The 22,689-nt window shown below is 41.2% G+C and overlaps 1 protein-coding gene across 1 annotated transcript in view; it reads left to right on the top strand.

Annotated features, from left to right (window-relative positions):
* The first annotated feature begins 613 nt into the window (after positions 1-613).
* Positions 614-22,689, top strand: part of LYPD6 (LY6/PLAUR domain containing 6) — a 90,247-nt gene continuing 68,171 nt past the window's right edge. The window contains exon 1 of the mRNA XM_060776540.2: positions 614-761. The gene's annotated coding sequence lies outside the window, so the exon portion shown is untranslated. The remainder of the gene's footprint in view (positions 762-22,689) is intronic.

The following is a 22,689-nucleotide window of genomic DNA, read 5'->3' as shown; positions in this document are numbered from 1 at the left end:
ATGTGGATACAATACATCAGGCCAACGAATGACCATCACTCATAAAAACACTGAAAAAAGCAGCAAAAGAGACTTAAAAAGCCAAAAAACAAAAAAAATGCATTACAATGCATGCTCAAAACCACATATATACACAAACACATATACACAAACATTGACAAACACATATACACATATATACACACAGAAAACACACATACACAGACAGGGCCACAGCAACGCGTGGCAGGGGACGGCTAGTTAAATATATGTATCTATACGCATACACAGAAGCACCCACAGAAGAGGAAGGTACAAGGTGCTGGGTGCCTTGGTTGGGGGCCGAGGGGCGTGACTGTGGGCAGACCCCCCTCCCTCCCTCCCTCTCTCCCTTTCTCTTCTCTTTCCTCCCTGCCTGGCGTGGGAAGCCGGGTCCGGCCTGCTTTTTGGGCCGGAGATGGGGAGGGGGCTGGAGGGGGGGGGAGCCTGGGAGGCGTGACCCGCGGGTGGGATCAGGCAGGAGTCCCTTCACGCGCCCCCTCCCCTCCTGGAATGGGCCAGCCAATGGCGAGGCCGTGCCAGAATTTAGCGTGGCCTCCGGCGCCCTGATTGGCTGCGGGGAGTGTCGGCGGGGGCCGAGCGTTCCATCGCAGGACTGCAGTCTGGACGCCGCTGCATTGGGCGCTCGTGGGATGGGGCGCCTGGCCGGAGCGAGGAGGGCAGCGGCAGCAGCAGCAGGAGGAGGAGGAAGGGGAGGAAGGAGCAGGCTGGCCGTTGAAGCGGTGAGTGCGGGGGCTTTGCGTGGAGGGGGGTTCCACGGAGAGGAGGCGGCTTTGGGGAGCGCTCAGGCTCTGCAGCAACAGATGGATTTATGTTGGGAGGCTTGGCTTGTTTCAAAGACTGGGAAGTGCCTGTTCCTCCATCCAGGAGCGCGCGCCGCGTTTGCCCTCTCCTGCCATTCTTTCCCCTTCCCTCCCTTTCTCCCGGTTTGTGCCTCGCGTTGCAATCGCGTGCCTGGAGTGGGCGAGAGGGGAGGCCAGCTGAGAAGGGCAGGGGGACCCAAGGGGTTCCAAAGGGAAGTTTGGAGGTGGACTGGGCAGGCAGCAGGGTTCGCCTCCTAGACAAACATCCCTCGGAATCATCATCATGCTGCAAGTCGGTTCTGATCTGCAGAACTACAGAGACACTCGCTGGAACACCTCAGCAAGCCAGAGTCCAAAAGTGGCAGACTAAAACCCAGAAACTCGTCATTATCATCATCATGTTGCAAGTCGCTTCTGATTTACAGATCTACAAAGGCACTCTCTGAAACACCTCAGCAAGCAAGAGTCCAAAAGTGGCAGACTAAAACCTTCACTATCATCATCATGCTGCAAGTCGCTTCTGATCTACAAATCTACAGAGACGCTCACTGGAACACCTCAGCAAGCAAGAGTCCAAAAGTGGCAGACTAAAACCCAGAAACTCGTTATTTTCATCATGCTGCAAGTCGCTTCTGGTCTACAGATCTACAGAGACATTCGCTAGAACACCTCAGCAAGCAAGAGTCCAAAAGTGGCAGACTAAAATCCAGAAACTTGTCATTATCATCATCATGTTGCAAGTTGCTTCTGATCTACAGAGACACTCACTGGAACACCTCAGCAAGCAAGAGTCCAAAAGTGGCAGGCTAAAACTCAGAACCTCAATCCATAGCTGATACCGAATGAGAGACCCCTCACCCCTGGGCACACAGAAGACTGGGCAACATGGAAGTTACTGAACAGACTATGCTCTGGCACCCCAAGATGCAGAGCCAATCTTAAGAAATGGGGCTACAAAATGGTGTCCACGACATGCAAGTGTGGAGTAGAGCAAACCACAGACCACCTGAGCCCTGCCACATGCAGCCTGAGCCCTGCCACATGCACAATGGAGGACCTTCTTATAACAACACCAGAGGCAGTCCAAGTGGCCAGCTACTAGTCAAAGAACATTTAATAGAATGCCAAGTTTGCAAACTTTGTGGCTTTAAAAAAAATACAATACAAATGTACCCTTAGTTTGCTCCGGATATGATAAATAAATACATCATCATGATCAAACTGGGCATTGTAAGACCCCTCCCCGCTCAAACTTTTTTTTAATTTTGGTAATCTTAAATAGTGCCCCATTAGCTCATAGAAAATATTATATGGGTCTTTCCCATGCTGCATGAAATCACACTTATTATATTCACATTGGATGCCCCCCTGCCATCCAAAAGCCAGGATGGAAATGTCCCAGTTCAATCAACAAACACATCCCATCCCTACAGTGGAGACCTGTATGGATTCAAGTCCATGTAGGGCAAGGAATCCAATGTATGCAGTGAATGCCCAGCTGAATGGGCTGCTCTTGCCATCATTACAGATTCAACAGGTCACCTTCTGTACTTTCAGTGATTTAGTGAGTCGTACGGCAAGCTAAATTGGCTGGTTTCAAATCCTGGGAAGCGTATGTATGTATGAATGCCACAGGTTGCTTCTTCCCGCAGCTGAATGCCAAGCATTTCAGTCTAGGAGCTTGGCGTGATGCTCCTCTTCTTTGCCGAAGAACAGGTTTGCATCCAAAACAGACAGGCAGAGGCATTGTTCCGTGCAGCATATATCACCAAAAGAAAGATGAAGGCAATGTGTGGTTTGGATTTATGGCACATTTATGTTTTCTTCTGGAAGTGAAAGCCATTGCTGCTTGCTTCTGAATAAATGCCAAAGGTTTTTGCTATTGGACTTTGTAAATATATTAATGTATTGTTGAAGGCTTTTATGGCTGGAATCACTGGGTTGTTGTGAGCTTTCCAGGCTGTATGGCCACGTTCCAGAAACATTTTCTCCTGATCTTTCACCCACATCTATGGCAGGCATCCTCAGAGGTGCCACAGATGCAGGCAAAACATCAGGAGAGAACGCTTCTGGAACATGGCCATACAGTCTGGAAAACTCACAACAACCCAATATATTAATGCATTTGATGATGTGCCCTGTAGGCTCATGTTTAAGTCTAGAAATTTTAGTTAAAAAATCGGTCTAAAAATCTGGATTGACTTATCAACAGGTCAGTGCGAGTATGGTGCCTTAACTCATATACAGTAGAGTCTCACTTGTCCAACCTTCGCTCACGCAACGTTCTGTATTATCCAACGCAGTCTGCCTCCCACCAAGATCCACAGCTGTTTCAGTACATTGTGATGTTTTGGTGCTAAATTCCTAAATACAGTAATTACTACATAACATAACTGTGCATTGAAATGCTTTTTCTGTCAATTTGTTGTAAAACGTGTTTTGGTGCTTAATTTGTAAAATCATAAAGTCATTTCACGTTCAGTAGGCTTTTTCTTACTCCCTCCTTATTATCCAACATTTTCGCTTATCCAACATTTTGCCAGTCCGTTTATGTTGGATTAGCGAGACTCTATTGTTTATGTATATGGAATCATCTTCTCTGAGTAGAGTGGTAAAATGCAAGAACTTAGGGCCCTTCCAGACAGGCCCTATATCCCAGGATCTGATCCCAGATTTTCTGCTTTAAACTGGATTATATGAGTCCGCATTGCCACATACTCTGGGATAAACAGAAAGCCTGGAGTCAGATCCTGGGATATAGGGCCTGTCTGGAAGGGGCCTTAGTGTGTCCCAGGAGAACCTAAAAGAAATACCACCTCCCTCTACTCTCTCTGCTATGGTGCCACTTCTGGCCTTTTGAATGCCTGGGCAGGAAGATGGTGGTGACAACCATGGTTGTTGTGAGTTGTCTGGGCTGTATGGCCATGTTCCAGAAGCATTCGCTCCTGATGTTTCACCCACATCTATGCCATAGATGTAGGTGAAACGTCAGGAGAGAATGCTTCTTGAACATGGCCATACAGCCCAGAAAACTCACGTGGGTGAAACGCCAGGAGAGAATGCTTCTGGAACATGGCCATACAGCCCAAAAAACTCACAGCAACCCATGGATTCCAGCCATGAAGGCCTTCAACAACACATTCAGCCATAGATGTCTGGCCCCCTGAGAAGGCATGATGCTTTCCCCACTCTCCAAATTACTCTCGACTTACTACAAGTCATATCAAAATCCATAATTATTGCCCCCAAATCTGCTCTTGACTTGTATGTGAGGTTGACTTATATAGGAATATATATAGTAAGTAGAATCCATTTTGCACAATTGTGTGGCACTATTAGTTATTACTGCAGTTCATTAAAGTTCCTGATGGTGATATGTTTTTGTTTTGAGAAAACAAATCATGCCGAAAACATATATTTGACTTAGAAATCTCTGAAAAAGTGAGGAACAAGGTAGGAGAGCTAACCCACTCTTAGCTTGTTCATGGTTTGTGTCATATTCTGGAGGGAGCAACCTTGTTTTCTGCTGCCCTGAAGACTAGGACACGGAACAATGGCTTCAAAGTACAGGAAAGAAAGGAGATTTCACCTGAACATTAGGAAGAACTTCCTAACGGTGAGAGCTGTTCAGCAGTGGAACTCTCTGCCCTGGAGTGTGGTGGAGGCTCTTTCTTTGAAGGCTTGTAAGTAGAGGCTGCATGGCCATCTGTCAGGGGTGCTTTGAAATGAGATTTTCCTGCTTCTTGGCAGGGGTTTGCCTGGATGGCCCACAAGGTCTTTTCCAACTCGATGATTCTGTTTGTTTTTCTTCTTGGACATGCTGAGTATTTGGTGTTATGGGCCATTCTCATAAATGTGCATAATATTATAGCCTTAAGCTCCCAAAGAAGGAGGACAATTGGGATGCTGTCCTATGCACATGTGCTCAGGACCAAGCTTCATTGCATAGAGTCGGCTGTGCTTTAGAGGGATTTAGAGAGGGATGTGTTCATTTTTACACAGGTCTGATGAAAACAACATTAGATATTTTGCCAAGGTAGACGGGAAATGAAGAAGTGAGATGAAGTCATAAACTTGTACTCAGATTGTGATTTATAGATGGCTGTAAATTGACTGATCTGCTTCAGCAATAATTATTTTTATGGGCAAAAAAATATTGATGTGTTTTGGTTCCATAAAGCAACTAAAGAGTGATTTCTTCAGGAAATATTCTCAATCATTTTTCTAAAAGGCTCTCCACTTCTCTATCTTGCATTTTGGACGTTCAAATGAGCAATTTAGATCTGAATTAGCAGATAAAAGCTCTGTATCTCATCTCTTATTGACAGCATCTCATGCTGCTCCATGAAGAAGAATCACATGTGATGTATCAAAGTGATAAGATAAGGATATGCATTTGTCTTGCACAAAGTCCAAGTGGTTTGGCTCAGTGAATTTGTGAATTCTGGCCATGATAGATATGTAGCAGTGAATAGGATAGAGAAAGTGCCTAGATTTTAGACTTTTGCAGGATCTGCTTAGTTTTATTATTTGGATCCCTTCCACATGGCTGTATTAAACTGGATTATGTGGTAGGGTAGACTCAGATAACCCAGTTCAAAGCAGATATTGTGGGTTGACTGCCTTGATATGGTTGTGTGGAAGGGCCCAAAGTTCAACTAACTAGAGGGGGCAATCACATATCCAAAATGGAAGTTTCAGCTGTGGACTCAATTATGTTTTGTGTTTCATTGGATGTGTGCTGCATATACAAACATGTACTTTGAAGTTACTGCAGATAGGAATTCCAGTAGGCCGCACTCCCTTATAGTGGGTCTAATGCAGTTGGCACTTATAAATTCTTGATCTGCTTCAAGTCATTCAGTTTTTAAGGGGATCTGGTCTACCTTTTCCGCACCTTTGAGATTAGTATTTTAAATTATTCAACTCTTGGCTCTTAAGATTGCTTACTGTTGGTCTTTTGGTGACTATCTGTACATCTCTTAGGGGGAGCTTGAAACAAAGTGAGTTGTGCTAGTGCTCAAGAAAAAAAAAATGTTATTAGGAACACTAGAGATAAAAAAGTTCCCAAAGCCTGAACCCTATTGTTAGTCTGAACTAGAAGTCTTCTATAAAATGAATGTAGTTTAACAATGTGTTGCACCAAAATGCAACAAGTTATTCATTGGAACTGCTCTAAAGAGGATTAACCTTTAGGATTTTGGCTACGGTTTCCAAATGTCCCAAACAGAATGAATATAAGCCAAAGCAGGCATCTTATATGCTTACTTGTATATGAAGACACAAAGAATTATTTGATGTAGGCAGATCCGTTTAGAGTTCTGTCTCAAAGAGAGTGCTTCTTATGTCTCTTCTTAGTCCAGAGTATATCTGCTTGGAAGTGATTACCATTGAGTTCCTCAGATCTCATTCCCAGCCAAATATGTGTTGGGTTGCAACCTAAAACACATCTTTTGAAAAACATTTTTGTTATAAAACTGTTCGATTTTGGTTAGATTTTTGTAGCATTATGTTAATGCTATCTATACTTTGTTGTGTTTTCCTGGAACAATGCATTTATATAATCCATTTTTATGAGGTGTGGTATAATTGCGGGGCAATTTCTCCTGCTACTGAGTGTACGTGGAACTAAAGAGAACTTATGGTAGAACTGAAGCCCATTCACATTGTATAGATATTGTGCTATTATTTTACTTATTTTGCCCTCTGCATATAGCTTGAGAATGTATTCCTGTACCAATAGTAGCACAATGTTATTGTTTAAAATAGACTTAAATCGTGGGGGCACTATAGCTGAAGTAGGAGTTCATTTGTTGAGTAGAGCAGGTGTGTTATGAATCATCTTTTTGTTTTATCTCTGAGAAATGATTTGTTAAAATATGTATATGATCTAGATCAATTGTGGAAGGTCCCCCACAATACCTTGGAGGACCCCTTAAAGGGCCCCAATGAATCTGCTCTTGCAAAAATGAAAACCCAAAACAAAACATTTTTTTGCTTTCAATTGCCCTGTAAGAAACATGGAAGTCTATTGATCATGTTTTTGGCAAGTGCATTTTGGCATATTTTTTGATTTTTAATAATTTAAAACATTTGTTTTGACCCCCTAAGAGAAGCTCCCAATAATCAAAATGACCCCCCCCCCCACTCTCTATATAATTTGGGGCATTTTGGAACAAAAATATTTCGGCAATTTTTGGACCCTTTGTGGGCCACAGAAACAACTCTCAGGGACAGTATGAAACCCACTCCTGCACCAGGCACATGATACTGCAGGCCCTGCTTTTGCAAATAGGTCCTTCTTCAAATGCAAAGTGGTCCTTCCTCTAATGCAGTGGTTCCCAACCTTTTTTTTTTAACCAGGGACCACTCTCCAACATTAGTACCAAAAGGGCTTTCAATCAGCTACCAAGTTTGCAAAAATTGTGTGTGTGGTTTTTTTTTTTTTTAAAAAAATCTGTTTGTTTGTTTTGTTCTGTTAGAAATGTAATACAATGTTCTGGTTGCGGATGACACGATAAATAAATAAATAAATAAATAAAACCAAAAGGTCTATGAATCAGTTTTTGGTCAACTTTAAATTCAGTTTGGTTATTTGGGGTGCTGATTCAGAAAATGGCATTGGATAGACCACATCAGCTCTAGTTTCTGAGACAGAAATATGCCAACCAGTAGTTATCTGCTTGCCCGTAGAAAAACATATTTAATAATCTGGAGCTGATGTGGTAGTAATAATCTTTTGTGGGCAGTCGGCCTCTCCCCTTCGAACATCCCCGTTGCCTCGGTACTATAAGAGGGTTTCGTGAGACCTGTTGTTCTTGTTGCCACATGGTTTCGAGGCAACATTGTAGTAATGGTGAGGCTACAGACTATATTTTCATTCTTGCGGACCACTGGTTGGGAACCACTGCTCTAATGAAGCTCTTCAGTCTCATGATCCCTAAAAAGCTATTCTTAAATTTAATTGGAACTGGCCAGAAACAATATGAGATGAATTATGAGTTAGGTCAACACATCCACCACCATGGATAAAGCTGAAGGTTTTCCTTTGTTCCACTTTACTAAAACCAAAGAGGATTGTTGCATCAATTTTAAAACAGAGTAAGAAGCAGCCCACAAATCACACTGCTTCTTAAGCGAATTGGGAATGCTACAGCCAGGGTGGGTAGGTTGCGGCCCTCCATCTATCAGCAGGTGGCAAATTTTTAGCAGTCCTAACCACCACATCTGATGTTGAGGGATGATGGAAATCTTAGCCCAGCAACATCTAGAGATCCTGCTCTTCTCTATGCATGTGATACAGCATTTTCTTTGAGTTACTAGGTTGTGCATTGCAGAAGTGTGAGGTATGTTGTTGTAACTGTGCATTTTTATTAATTAAATATGTAACTTGTAAGGGGAGAAATATTTATTTAACCCATGCAATTGATATATGTAACTATAGTTGTATATGACTATTGTATTCAACTAACTACTTACATAGTTGTTAGTAATATAGAATTGCCACTATAGGTAGTCCCTGAGTTACAAACATCTGACTTACAAGCAACTCATAGTTAAAAACGGGGGTGAGACAATAGGAAGTGAGAGAAATCTAGCCCTCAGAACAGAAATTCATTCCTGAAAGAGTTATTATCATGGAGAAAAGGTGTCTCCACTGAAGCTTTCTCACCAATCCTTGTTTCTACAACAAGTCAAATTTTTCAAAATCCAATTTTTACAGAGACAGAAAGTGAAGTGAAATCTGAACAGAGGCACAGACAGAAAAACAAACATCGCAGGGGTGTTCACTCTTCCCTATGCTATCCAAAGCTATCTATCTATCTATCTATCTATCTATCTATATCTGGAATTACACTTAAAATGTACCTATTCTGAATTACAAACAAATTTAATTTAAGAACAAACCTACAGAACTTACCTTGTTTGTAACTTGTCTGTATTCCATCTGTAAACTAGGTACATGATGGGTACTTATCTGAAGATGTCTAGACAAATAAAGCCGATTTTTACACATTTATTATCTACTGCTAATCAACACCTCATACTGAAAAACTTATTAAACTGAACCAGTAAATTGTAAAATGAATGTGTATCTGTACGACCCCACAAATGAGTTTAGATAATTCTGACATCATAATTCTAGTCCAGCCAATGTAATTTATGAGTAAAAAGAGGTATTTTGCTGAACTAATGCTAGGAAGGGTTAAATATTATTATATGCAATAGTAGGATGAGGGCAGGAATCTTGTATGAGAGTGATGTCTTCATAAGTGGACTTACATACGTTGAAATTAGAATTGGTTAGTTTTGTTATATCCGTGTCCAGTAGAAAGCTGGTGATATGTTATTATGTAGCAGAACTGGCACTCTTGTGCATCAGTCCCAATCCTCATCTTGTCAATATCCTTATATGCATCTTCACAGTTCACTAACAGGCTTTCTTAGTGCCTCAGCTGCTCAGCTAATATACATAAACTTATCTTAAGTAAAAAGTGCCAGGATTATGGCAAATATAGTTAGAATGCTATACATTATCCAATAGAAACTCCCACTGTCTGGCCTAATTGAAATGCTAAATAATAGGCATGCCCACTCCCCAGTTTTAACCCAACGTGATCAGAAGATTTTCTTGCCATTTTAGATTTGTGTTAGAGTATTACCCTTCAACTGTGGCTAATCTCCAATATGACTAGTAAAAATAACATTTCTTAAAGTTGCCTTATTTCAACCTAGTATCTTAGATGTAGCTCATCTAAATCACATTATCTGTTATTGGATCAGTGTGCTTTCCTCCCCCAAAGTTAGAAGAGTTTAAACATTCTTATTTCTGTCTTAAACTTACCAGAGCTTGCTGCCTTGTGTTGTCTATGACTGTTTTCAGAGGGCTAGCTATGTTGGCCTGGGTTGTGGTAAAAGTAGTCTTGCGCCTCCTTCAAAAGTGACCTGTGCCACAGAGCTTTTGTGGCTATCATTGGGTGCATGAGGTTATCATCAATTGCATACATATTGGCTAATCATAACAGTGATTTATGAAACACGTGAAACATGGGTATTGAAAAGCCATGTTTTGTCAGTGTTTCCTTTTTAATACATCATAGTTCACTGTAATTTAGAATGTAGACATAACACTAAGTGACTCCTATGGAGAATGAGGTTAAAACCCTCTTTACTTTTCCTTGTATTCTTGGAAAGGAAGGAGAACACAATTCCCAGGCTCAGCATGTAATTCTAAACCATAGTTTAGCATTGCAGTCTTGCCAGGTTTGTAGAGGTGAATGTAAAAACTTGTACAGACTTACATAGTGGCTTCATGCCTTCATAGCAGCCATTGAGCCTGTGAAAGTCTGGACATTAACAACCACTGAGTGGAGAAGACAGTGTAATGAAACAAACGGATGACTACTTCACCAGATGTGTAGCGACTTCTTAATGTGGCAGTTAAAACCACACTTCATGTAAGGTTGTTATTTCTTTCTGAACTCTCGGGTCCAGCATTCATGGAAGGAGCGGTTCTTGTAGTATAACACTGTGGCACCATTACAGACTTCAACAGCAACTGCAGTAGCACCATTACCATGTCTCATGAGACTCTCAGATTAAGTTTTACAAGCCTTAGTGACATCCAATTGGGATTACTATAATGTGCTCTACATGGGGCTTCCTTTGAAACTCCCCAAAGAGATATTAACTGAGGCTGGCTATAGGGACTACACAATTCCCTGTTGCAATAGCTGCATTGGCTTCTGGCCTGTTTTTGGGCACAATTCAAAGTGTTGGTTATGACCTATAAAGTACACAGCTCCCTTTATAAGTGTTGAACCATGATTCCCTGCTTTGCCGTGGACGTGGATTGTGTGACCTTGGGGGAATCACACACTCTCAGCCCAGAAAAGAACCTATCACTCTAAGGTGATAGGTTCACCTTAGAGTCGCCATATGTCAGAAATGACTTGAAGGTACAACAGTGTCTCTTTTTATGAGTCCCCTAGAATTCGGTGGTTATCTTCTCTCTCTGCCCCACCACTTTCTTGGGCTCTTTTAATGGGAATGAGGGAAAGGCTGCTCCCAGACTCTGGAACTCCCTCCCTGGAGAGATCATCCATGTTTACCCATTGTTGGCAGATTAAAACATTTCTCTGTCAACCTCTCTGATGACGGTTGGGCTTATAAATACTGTGATTTGGATTTTAAGGATATTGTATGAAGTTTTAAATACATTTTAATGTTTTAATGTTTAACAATTGCAACAGCATATTTTTTACATTCTATTTTTCAACATCTTTATCTTGTTTTAATTGCTTTTATTCAGTGTTAGCTATCCTAAGTTCTACTATTGGGAGAAAGGCGGGAGAAAGATAAAGTAAATACAGGCAGTCCCCAAGACAAACATCTGACTTAAAATGACTCATAGTGAAGAACGGGGGTGAGATAACAGGAAGGGAAAGAAATCTACCTCTCGGAAAGGAAATTCACTCCTCAAAGAGTTTTTATGGGAAAAGGTGTCGCAAGCTTTATCATCAATCCTTGTTTCCACAACAAGCCAAATTTTCCAAAATACAATGATCACAGGGGTTGCAATATATTTATGAAAATTGAACTAGAAATTTAGCTAGAATCATAGAACCATAGAGTTGGAAGAGACCTCGTGGCCATCCAGTCCAACCTCCTGCCAAAAAGCAGGAAAATTGCCTCCAAAACACCCCCCACAGGTGGCCATCCAGCCTCTGTTTAAAAGCCTCTAAAGAAGGAGCCTCCACCACACTCTGGGGCAGAGAGTTCCACTGCTGAACAGCACTCACTGTCAGGTTCTTCCTAATGTTCAGTTGGAATCTCCTTTCCTGTAACTTGAAACCATTGTTCCACATCCTAGGGCCCTTCCACACAGCCCTATTTCCCAGAATATCAAGGCAGGAAATCCCACATTATCTGAGTATGGACTCAGATAACCCAGTTTAAAGCAGATATCATGGGATTTTTTGCCTTGATATTCTGGGATATAGAGCTATGTTGAAGGTCCCCAGGTCTCTAGGGCAGTAGAAAACAAGCTTGCTTCCTCCTCCCTATGACTTCATTTAATTCACAAAGGCATTGGAAATTTAATGTAGATTCTAAGGATTTGTTATGGCATGTCAGCAAAAAGGATGTCCATAACCCATCTTATGCTTTTTTGCAGACGTATCTGCTTTTTTGTATACTGGCATTGCTTTTTGAGGATGCCATCCAGAAACGTTATTACAAATGTTTGTTTGTCAATGGAGAGTTAATCTCCTCCCCTTTTTTGGATATCGACTTGCATATTCTCTTTGTTTGCGTGTGGGTGTTTTTCTTTGCCAGTGTGTAGACCTCTTGGTCATCTTGGGTTTGCTTCAAGTTCATATGTTCTAACAGCAAATTTACCACTTTCTGTACTGAAAGTGGGGCATCACAGATATTTGTGGCAACAATGTAAATTAATTCAACAAGAATAATTTATATTTATATATCGTAAAACCTATCTATTTAGTCTGAGAAAGGTACTGAAATAAAACACAAGACTCTCTGTAGTTATCAATTGGAGTCTGAATTTTTCAGAGTATTTCTGTATTTTCTTAAAGAATAGGGCTGTAGCCTTATGATATGGTAATTTTTTGGTTTCTTTTTAAGCAAAATGGCTTAAGGGCAGCTGAAAAATGTATCTTCCTGCTACAGTGCATTTATATTATAAAGTCTTTTGCTATTTAGCCTAAGGCATAGTTTGTGTGACACTGTTTTCTGATGTCCCCAAGGATATTTAAAAAAGAAAAACAGTAAAAATAAACAGTTGTCTTGTCTAACAGCTGAAAGGAAATAGAGCAGCAAACATGCGGAATGCTTTAAAACCCAACGGAAGAGTAACTGGAAATAAGAAAGACGTGCATGCAAAACATTTGTATGCTCAGTTGGTGGTGGGCCATAGATTTTTCCAATGTCTAGCTCTAATAGTACTTGATCGTTGCTGGTTACCCTCTGCCACCATACAAAAACAGTATTACTAGAAACTAAACATATAATTTACCTGCCCCCTTCCCATGTCAGTTGTATCTCATCTATTTACTGAAATGTAGTTTACTTGATATCAGTCACGACAGCTTTTGCTTATAAGCCAGTGATTCTCTATATCTTTTTAATTATATACTACATTTGATCTTAATCAAAAGTCTGAGAAATGTATGATATACCGTATTTTCCAGCGTATAAAATGACTGGGCATATAAGATGACCCCCAACTTTTTCAGTTTGGGATTTACTCACTGTATAAGACTACCCCTCTTCCAACGCACACCAAATAAAAAAACATCAGATTTGATTTTCACCCCCTCACCTCATCATCAGGGCCCCATTAAGTCACTTCTTTCTTGGTAAGTGGATTTTCTTCTATAGCGCTGCCCTTGCTGCTTTCATACAGTCACTGCATATTGCGGGGATGCGGCCGCAGCCGTTTTTGAGCTCCCCCCACCATATGTGGAGACCACAGATTCTCCAGTCCGACTCGGAAGTTTCAGTACCTGCATATAAGATGACACCCAGTGTATAAGACAATCCCTGACTTTTGAGAAGATTTTCCTGGGTTATAAAGTAGTCTTATACCCCAGAAAATACAGTATCCATTTTTGGAACAATTGTCCACTTTCCAGAATGGGAAAGTTCAATTGCTTGGGACCAAAGTGTTCATTGTTATAAAAGCCATAATCAAAGAGATAGAATGGCTTACTCACAGTTTACTAGCTACTACCCAATAAAGTTATGACGTTCTGTAATTTTTATTTGTAATATTATTTACTAGCTCACCTCAGGTGATGATAACAAAGAATAAAGATATTGTTATACATTTTACTGTAAAGAAATTATAATGGCTGGGGGATACTTTTTAAAAAGGATAGTGCAGAATTAAAATATTCCAGAAGCTAAAAATAATGAAAAAGTTATGGCCTATGTGAAACTGAACATGGAAAGGGCATTACTGGTGGTGCTGGCTCAGGGTGGTGAGAAATGTAACAGGAATTCCAAATTGATGGGCAGTCCCAAGATGATATAGTATTGCAAACATACTTCTCATTCACCGATTTAAGTGTTCATTATCCACCTACCTGAGTCTTATTCATCCAAGTACTGGTTCAGCACCCCTTATCTGAAATTCCAAAATCCGAAATACTTAAGGATCCAAAATGGTCAGTAGGTGTGGCTGAGATAGTGACTTTTTTGCTCTCTGATGGTCCTACGTATGCAAACTCTTGTTTCCCAAACACAAAATTGTTTAAAATGTTGTGTATAAAACTACTTTCAGGCTATGTCTATAGTGGTGGTTCTCAACCTGTAGGTCCCCAGGTGTTTTGGCTTACAACTCCCAGCTGGTTTATAAGTTATTTAAGAAACAGAGAGCCCTTCCACACAGCCCTATATCCCAGAATGTCAAGGCAGAAAATCCCACATTATCTGAGTGTGGACTCAGATAATCCAATTCAAAGCAGATATTGTGGGATTATCTGCTTTGATATTCTGGATATAGGACTGTGTGGAAGGGCACGAAAATTACCCTCATGTTTAAACTTGGGCGCAATTTCCAAGATTGTTATGTATGTATATGCAGATATAAATATGAAAAAATACAAAAACTTTTGGTCCCAAGTATGTCAGAGTTATTTATTGTATCGAAAGCGAACCAAGGGACACAGTTGTAATGTATTTAAAAAACATACAGTTTTAAAACTTGGCATTATACTAAATGTCCTTTGACTAGTAGCTGGCCACTTGGAGTGCCTCTGGCGTTGCTATAAGAAGGACCTCTGTTGTGCATGTGGCAGGCTCAGGTTGCATTGTAGTAGGTGGTCTGTGGTTTGCTCTTCTCCACACTTGCATGTTGTGGACTCCACTTTGTGGCCCCATTTCTTAAGGTTGGCTCTGTATCTCGTGGTGCCAAAGCATTGTCTGTTTAGCACCTTCCAAGTTGTCCAATCTTCTGTGTGCCAGATGAGAGATAGTCAACCTGTGCTGACACTGCCATGCCTTGTTTACTTTTAAAATGTTGAATAATGTTACATGGGCTCAAGTCATTTTTTTTGCACCAAATAATAATAATAATAATAATAATATCTCAACTGGCATTTGGAAACAATAAACACTGACAAAATTACGATCTGCCAACTGCAAAAGGCCACCTTACTTGGATCTGCACACATCATTCGAAAATACATCACACAGTCCTAACACTTGGGAAGTGTTCAACTGTGTTTTTATGTCAGTAATATAATTTTATTTATATCTTGCCACCACCTCCCAAAAGGGACTCGGGGCAGCTTATAGAGCAGCGCATGATGGTGCCACACAAAACACATAAAATACAATACATCAGCATTTATAAATATCAATAACAACACCAATTAACATAAAACAACACTTACAAAAATTAACAAAAACCCAACTCAATTTAAATAAGTCACTCAATAGTAGCAGTAGGTACTAGTTAAAATACAGTTAGTGTCTTTGCCATTCTGGACATACCTGAAGTTTGAACAGAGCAGAAGAAAGTTTTACTCTTTTTTTTACTGTCATATCCAGAATTCCCCACCCAGCATTATTTCCTTCCATGCTGCCTGGGGAATTGTGGGTCTTGTCTTTCAAAAAACTAGTTTTCCAAGTTCTGAGCTTGAATAATTCTTAGTTATGTGAAAGTATAGATTGGGTGAGGCACAGATGGTCATCGATAACCCATTTCAAAGAGAAATTGACTCTTTGTAAATAATGTATTGACTACCACAGCTTGAAAGAACAACTTCTAAAAAGCTTCTTGAAGTCATCCCCCCCCCCCCCCGAATCAATCCTTTGTATTTTAAAAATGATATCTTGACGTTAAAATGTATGATTCTGTATTGTTCTTTAGTTGTCTGCAAGTTGTACTTCGTTTACGTGAACACAAAACAACACAGAAATGAAAGGTGCCCCCCCCCCCCAAAGAAGGGACCATAATCTATTGTATAAAGGACAATAAAATCCTGGCAGAGTTTCTGTTTCAGTTCAATACTGACTTCCAGCATATTAGGATTTCTTACTATTGCTTTACTGTAGCTTTAAGATTTCTTCTGACTTTCTTTTTGGCAAGAATCCCAGAATTTAACACTGTAAGCACGCCTAATGATCAGATGTGGTTGAATTGTGTATGCTACACACTTACCCGAAGCATCTATTGTGATGAAAACTTTTTAGGATATGTTTAACAGCTTTGTTTTATAGCTGCATAAATGAGAAACTTGAAATAACTTCTTTGTAAAGTGGTGTTGGACTTGCAGGAGTTCAATTTGGAACCAAAACAATGGTTTGCAAGAAAAGAGCGGTATCTGGAAAAAAAGTGAAATCACCCTACTCTTGAAGAACAATATTTGACCCCTGCCTCTCTGAGTCCAATGGGAATTGAAAGCCTTACACGTGTGCTGCCAAGTGCAGTCTTCTGGATCATAGCATGTTGGTACAATTTCTCTCCTTCCATCAACAGTGTTGCCAGACACTAGAAATGTAAGATATACTTGCTTTTCACTTGCCATGTCCAGTCAATAGTGCCAAGCTATGGATTGAAACAGTATTTATTTCACGGTATCGTTCATGCTGAACTGCATACTTGCCAACCCCCCCTCTCCCCCCCCCCCCCCCCGGCAGTCTTTTTTCCATAGTACAGTACAGGCATTTTTGGAACAGCTGCCTACTTTTTCAAATAGGGGAATTCTGATTGGAACGAGAATGTGTTCAATTATAACACATAGTCATGGAGGTACATGCCTGCTAGTTGTCGAAACAGATGTGCTGTCAAGTCTCATGTTAGCCATAACAAAATCTTCAAAATTCTTAGATCTTTCAAAGAAAGTAGAGGTCCTACATTTTATTCTGCGGAATATCCCAGTGGGCTTTTCAATATTATATTTACCATTGCTTCATGTCCAGGATTCAAAGAGCCCCCTGTGTGCTTCCATACGCATGCAGTGACTTCACCGCCTTCCTGTTTCTTGTGTTGTTCTGTGTCTTTACGTTCTTTTTGATGTATGGTAATCCCAAGGCGAACCTATCATGGTGGCTACGAACACGGGACATGTCTAAAATCACCCAGTGGGTTTCCATGGCCGATTGAAGGGATCCAACCTTGGTGTCATAAGGCTCATCTGCACTGAACACTTAACATGAATTGGAGGTATATCGAAAACAGAGTTTTAATGACGCATGGTGCGAATGCATGCAGGAATGTGCATTAGAGGCCTTAAACTGGGATAAGCAAAGTTTCAAGATTCTTTGCCCACAATGCACGCCAGCACATAATATGGTGAAATTGATTAAGGGAGGATCACTCCGTTACATGTGCATTACAGTGGGGGAGTTGAACACCACCCCACCCCACCCCACTCCATGGCTGTGAATCTGTGGATCCTGTAAATCAGGCATGGGCAAACTAAGGCCCGGAGGCCCCCTGGGCGATTACCTAAGGCTCTCCTTATTTTCCTTGTCATCTTGGCATAAAGACACAGTGGCCTGCTGCATCCTTATGCCAAAAGGCACTCAGCAACTGAGAGCCCTCTGGAGCATTCCCAGCCACCGCACATCTCGCCCTCCTCCTGGCATAAGGATGGTGTGAGGAGCCCCATGCTTATGCCAAGAGCTCAAGGAAGGCACACTGTGGCTGAGAGCTCACTGAAGAACTCATCCATCGACTGACTCGCCCTCCTCCTGACATAATGTCAAGAGGACAGCTCGAGGATCAGAGAGGAGGATCGAGAGGAGGATCAGGAGGGAGGATCAGAGCAGTATAAGGATGGGGTGAGAGGCCCCATCCTTATGCTGGGAGGACAATATGAGGATGACCCAGGCCCTGCCCTCCTCCCTCCTGGCCCTGCCCTCTCCCGGGCCCACCTCATTCAGCGTGTTCCTGGTCCCCTTCTCTCCTGGCCCAGTCCACAGTCTGGCCCCAAGGCAAAAAAGTTTGCCCATGCCTGGAGTAGATTCTGGAATCAGATTGGGGCTGAACTCTCCAATGCATATAAGCACCACCCAGGCCTCGACCTAGTTCCTGCGCCTGACATGAGATTAGATGTTTGATCTACTTCCTCCCTTGCCGATTTTGTCCCACATCACTTGGTCAGTGTACATGTGCCAATATTCCAATGCTCAACCATTCCACCCTTCTAACTGTTTCTCCAAAGGATTTCTAACCTGCCAAGCCAGCTCTTCAGTGGACTGTGCTGAGGCAAAAAGAGCTTCAGATGTATTGGTGTGAACATGGAATTTGCTTTTGGTTTCAGCCTTTTTTTTTTTTGCTGCTCCAAATTTATATAGTATTTTTTCCTCTCCAGTGTGCCTTTTCTGTCATTTTATCATTAATTATTTAATGGGTAGAACTGGAAACACAATCTAAAGAGTCCTTTAAAAATGTAGAGTTGTCTGTTTAATTCAGTCTTTGTATAGCTCTTTTCATTAAGGCTAACCCTTTGATCTTGCTATCTCTGCATAACACTCTTAGGACTCCTGGTACTTTCTCAAGAAAGAGAAGATAATGCTTGATAACAGGCATTAATTTACAGGTTTTGTTAAGGACAAAAATAATGAGGAGGGGATCAGACGGAATTGCCAATGTGAACTGCATTGAAGCCAATGCAGTTCACATTGCATTGGCTTAAATCTAGTTCCCCATCACAACCTAAGGAGACCTCTTCAGTCAATTGCTTGATGCTAAATCCACGATTTTGTAGATTCCATCGCTTCAGTAGTTCCACTATAATCAGGCTAGCAGTTGGATTAAGGCCTATTAATTTACTGAATATGTCTTGAATTTGAGGAGCAAGCTGTAACATAGGAGATAGGAGATAGTGTGGCTTTTTGACATGGAAAAATGAATTTGATTTTTATACTTAATGTTCGAATGCTAATTACATTTTGATAAAGCACTCACTGCAAACACAAATGAATGGGAGCTGCCTGAAATTGTGTGACTTAATAAGCTGAAGTTAATTAGTGTAGTTGGGTGGGTGCTTTATCAAGGCATTTCTTGCTTTATTGAAAAGCATATCACTGCTCATGTTCTGATTGTTCGCTGCGATCTTTCTTAGATATTGCAAATATGTAGATTTTTCATACTTTTAACTTAGTAATCTACGGGGAGCTTTTAAATCTGGCTAAATCAGATTTTTGTTTCAATCATAACATTAAGTTAACTAGATGTGAAGCATAATTGTTTTAATTCCAATATATTCCCAACACTATTGTTAAAATCCTTGGCACACGGATACAGAGTAAAGCTTTGATTGTGTTTCACAAAGTTTACATATGTCATTCCCTTTCATGTGGCAAACACTTAGAATCAGTTGAGTAATCGTGTAGTGTGTTTCAGAGCTACTGGAACGCTGGCCATTAGTGGAAATTTATTCCATCCTGCTGAATTAATCCTTGAAGTAAAACCACATTAATATAATATGCAGACAAAACCATATAGTATGCTTTTTTTCCAGGGGAAGTTTTTTTTTACACTTTTAAGAGTACAAAGGAGAAGGCACTTTGTGTGTGTATGTGCTTTCAAGGGAATTAATGTAGTTTGACAATACTTTAACTGCTGTGGCTCAGTGCTACAGAATCATGGAAGTTACAGTGTTATAAGCCTTCTCTGCCAGAGTGTTGGTACCTCACCAAACTACAGCTCCCATGATTACATAGCATTGAGCCATGGCAGTTAAAGTGGTATCAAACTGCATGATTTATACAGTGTGCATACATCCCAATTTTGCTGTCCATTTATGGCAACCCCATTGATTTTATAGGGCTTTCTCAGGGAAGAAATTCTCAGAGGTGGTTTTGCCAGTCTCTTCTTCTAAAATATTATTTATTTATTTATATCCCACTTTTCTCCCCCATTGGGTTTCAGATTGGCTAACAACAAGGTATAAAACATACAAGGTACATTGGGATAAAATAAGTAGACATAATTAAAAATAATAATTGAAACATAATAAAGCAGTTAGACCAGGTATGGGGAAACCCAGGCCCAGGGGCCAGCTGCGGCCCCTTGGACTCTTTTCTCAGGCCCTCCTCTCTCTCACCATCCTATCCTTCCTTCCTTCTCTCTTTCCTTCCTCCTCCTCCCTCCCTCTTCCCTTCCCTTCGACCCTTTTGTCCTTCCTTTCTTCCCGCCTTCCCTCTTTCTCTTTCTCCTTCTCCTGCCTTCCGTTCCTTTCCTTTTGTCTTTCCTTCATTCTCTTTTTTCTCCCTTCCTCCATCCCTTCCACTTTTCCTTCCTTCCATCCTTCTCTTCCTCCCTTCTCTTGTTTAGCTGGGAAAAGAGAAGGCAGAGGGAACCTGAGAACTGTGTTTCAAGATTTAAAATGGTGTCCCATTGAGAAGGAAGGGGAAAACTAACTTTCTGCAGCTCTAGAAACCAGGGCACAAGGCATAGCCTCTGAGTGTGGTGGAGTCTGCTTCTCTGGAGGCATTTCTATTGGGGGTGCTTTGATTGTGTCTTCCTGCATGGCAGGGGGTTGGACTGGATGGCCCTTGGGGGTCTCTTCCAATTCTTGGATTCCAAGATTCTATATCAGGAGCAGGCAATATGGGATCTAATGGATACACCTTTTCTCTCCCATCCACCATCTCATTCGACCAAGATGTACCCTTTTGGGACCCAAACATTTCCTATCTTTCCTTCACATTCTGTCTTCGAAAGAGAAGAGGAAGGGGAGGAAAAGGCAGGGAGGGCACTTGGGGAGAACCCCCTCACTCGCCATGCGGCCCCCAAGTTAGAAAGTTTGCCCATGTCTCAGTTAGACCATAATAGAACACTTTATAGATTAAAATAGATTCAACACTTTAGGTATAATTAAAACTAAATAAACATAAACTGAAGCCTTTATCCATCCAATTGCCACTTGTCCATAAACATATTACACAAAAAAGGTTCAGCCCAAATGTTACGATGGCACCTATCACTCTTGTATTCTTCTTAATCGAAGGCCCGATTCCAGCAAAAGGTTTTTACCTGGGGCCTGAAAGTTAGTAGGGCCTAAAGTACCTGATATTCTTTGGTGGTTTCCCATCCAAATATGAACCAGAACTGACCCTGCTTAGTTTCCTAGAATTGAAAAGATCTAGTGCCTTCAGAATATTTAGGTCCTGCAGTTACCTTACCCTAAGTCTTATTGAACACAATTGGGCTTACTCTAGTTAAATGTGTATACAACTTCGCTGCCAGTAATCTTTGGGCTAATTTATACTTGGAGCAATCCATCGCTGAACCAAAAATGTTTGACAGTTTAGGACAGTGACAAATTAGGACAGTTTCAAACAGCTGCAGGGACAGCTGGCCTCTAGGCAATCCCCATAGCAGCACTGGGGCAAGAAAAGGGGTGAGGGGTTTGGATTTGCTCATGGGAAGAAAAAGAACATTTTTGGTCTGTGTTGCAATTTGTCAGTGAAGCTATTCAGATATCAATCCCTTGATCTAGACCTAGGTAGGGCCTGTGCTGGGCTATACAATTTGAAGATGAAAGCTGTACATACTTGTGAGCATCAAAGTCCTCCTTGATTCTAGTGTTATCTGTAAAGTGAGCAAAGGGAGATCATTTACGAGCGAGAGAAAGAAACCTGATAACACAAAAGTGCTTGCCTTTTTTTTCTTGCTGTTCGGGCAGAAGAGGAAAAAAAGTTTACTTTGTCAAGTTGTCTTTATTCTGAATCCCATTCACCACCATAATCCTGGAGCCATCTTGTTATGCCCATTTCTCTCCGTTGCACTGTTTCTGGGAGGATCCGCTGCTATGTTCCATTATCTTTTGATACATTTGGGCATTTTTACTTGTTCCTCTCTTTCCTGTTAAGTGGTTTCATATTCTGGTCTTCATCCAATACTGGAAAAAGAGGGTTACAGGTAGCAGAAGTATTTGCGATCATTTACAAATACACGAGCTTCCTTAACAAGACAGGACTGAATTGCCCTAAAAGAACAGCAATGAAATCCCCGGGATTGCAAGTGTTTCTCAACCTCTGATCCTCCAGGTGTTTCGGATTTCAACTTCCATAATTCCTAATAGTTGGCCAAGTCGATTAGGGCTGCTGGGAGTCGAAGTCTCAAACACCTGAAAGACCAAATGTTGTGAACTACTGCTCCAGATCATTGATTTATTCCAGCTGAGTTTCATCAAATATTTTTTGACTAATTACTTTGGTTGTGTGCAACTGATGCTTATGGTGGTAATAATAGTAATAGTAATAACAAATGGAACTTTGAAAAAGGAGACGGAGGGCCTGTTTCTGGCAGCCCAAGAGCAAACCATTAGAACAAATGCAATCAAAGCCAAAATTGAAAAGTCGATGACAGATCCCAAATGTAGACTCTGCAAGGAAACAGATGAAACAATAGATCACATCCTCAGCAGCTGCAAGAAGATCGCACAGACAATACAAGCAGAGGCATAACACCATTGCCCAAATGATTCATTGGAACCTGTGCCACAAATACCATCTGCCTATGACAAAGAACTGGTGGGATCACAAGCCAGAAAAAGTTACAGAAAATGAACACGTCAAACTCCTCTGGGACTTCCGAATTCAGACAGACAGAGTTTTGGAGTACAATACTCCTTATCTCACGATCGTGTTAAAAAACAAAGTATGGAGAGTTGATGTTGCAATCCCAGGTGACAGCAGGATTGACTGGAAAAGCTGACACAATATGAGGATATAAAGATTGAACTGCAAAGACTCTGGCACAAGCCAGTAAAGGTGGTCCCAGTGGTCATCGGCACACTGGGTGCAGTGCCTAAAGACCTTGGCCTGCACTTAAACACAATCAGCGCTGACAAAATTACCA

This window comes from Anolis sagrei, chromosome 1 (genome assembly GCF_037176765.1).
Source record: "Anolis sagrei isolate rAnoSag1 chromosome 1, rAnoSag1.mat, whole genome shotgun sequence".
NCBI lineage: Eukaryota > Metazoa > Chordata > Lepidosauria > Squamata > Dactyloidae > Anolis > Anolis sagrei.
Note: the sequence above shows the minus strand (reverse complement) of the source record. Positions and strands in the feature narration are given on the sequence as shown.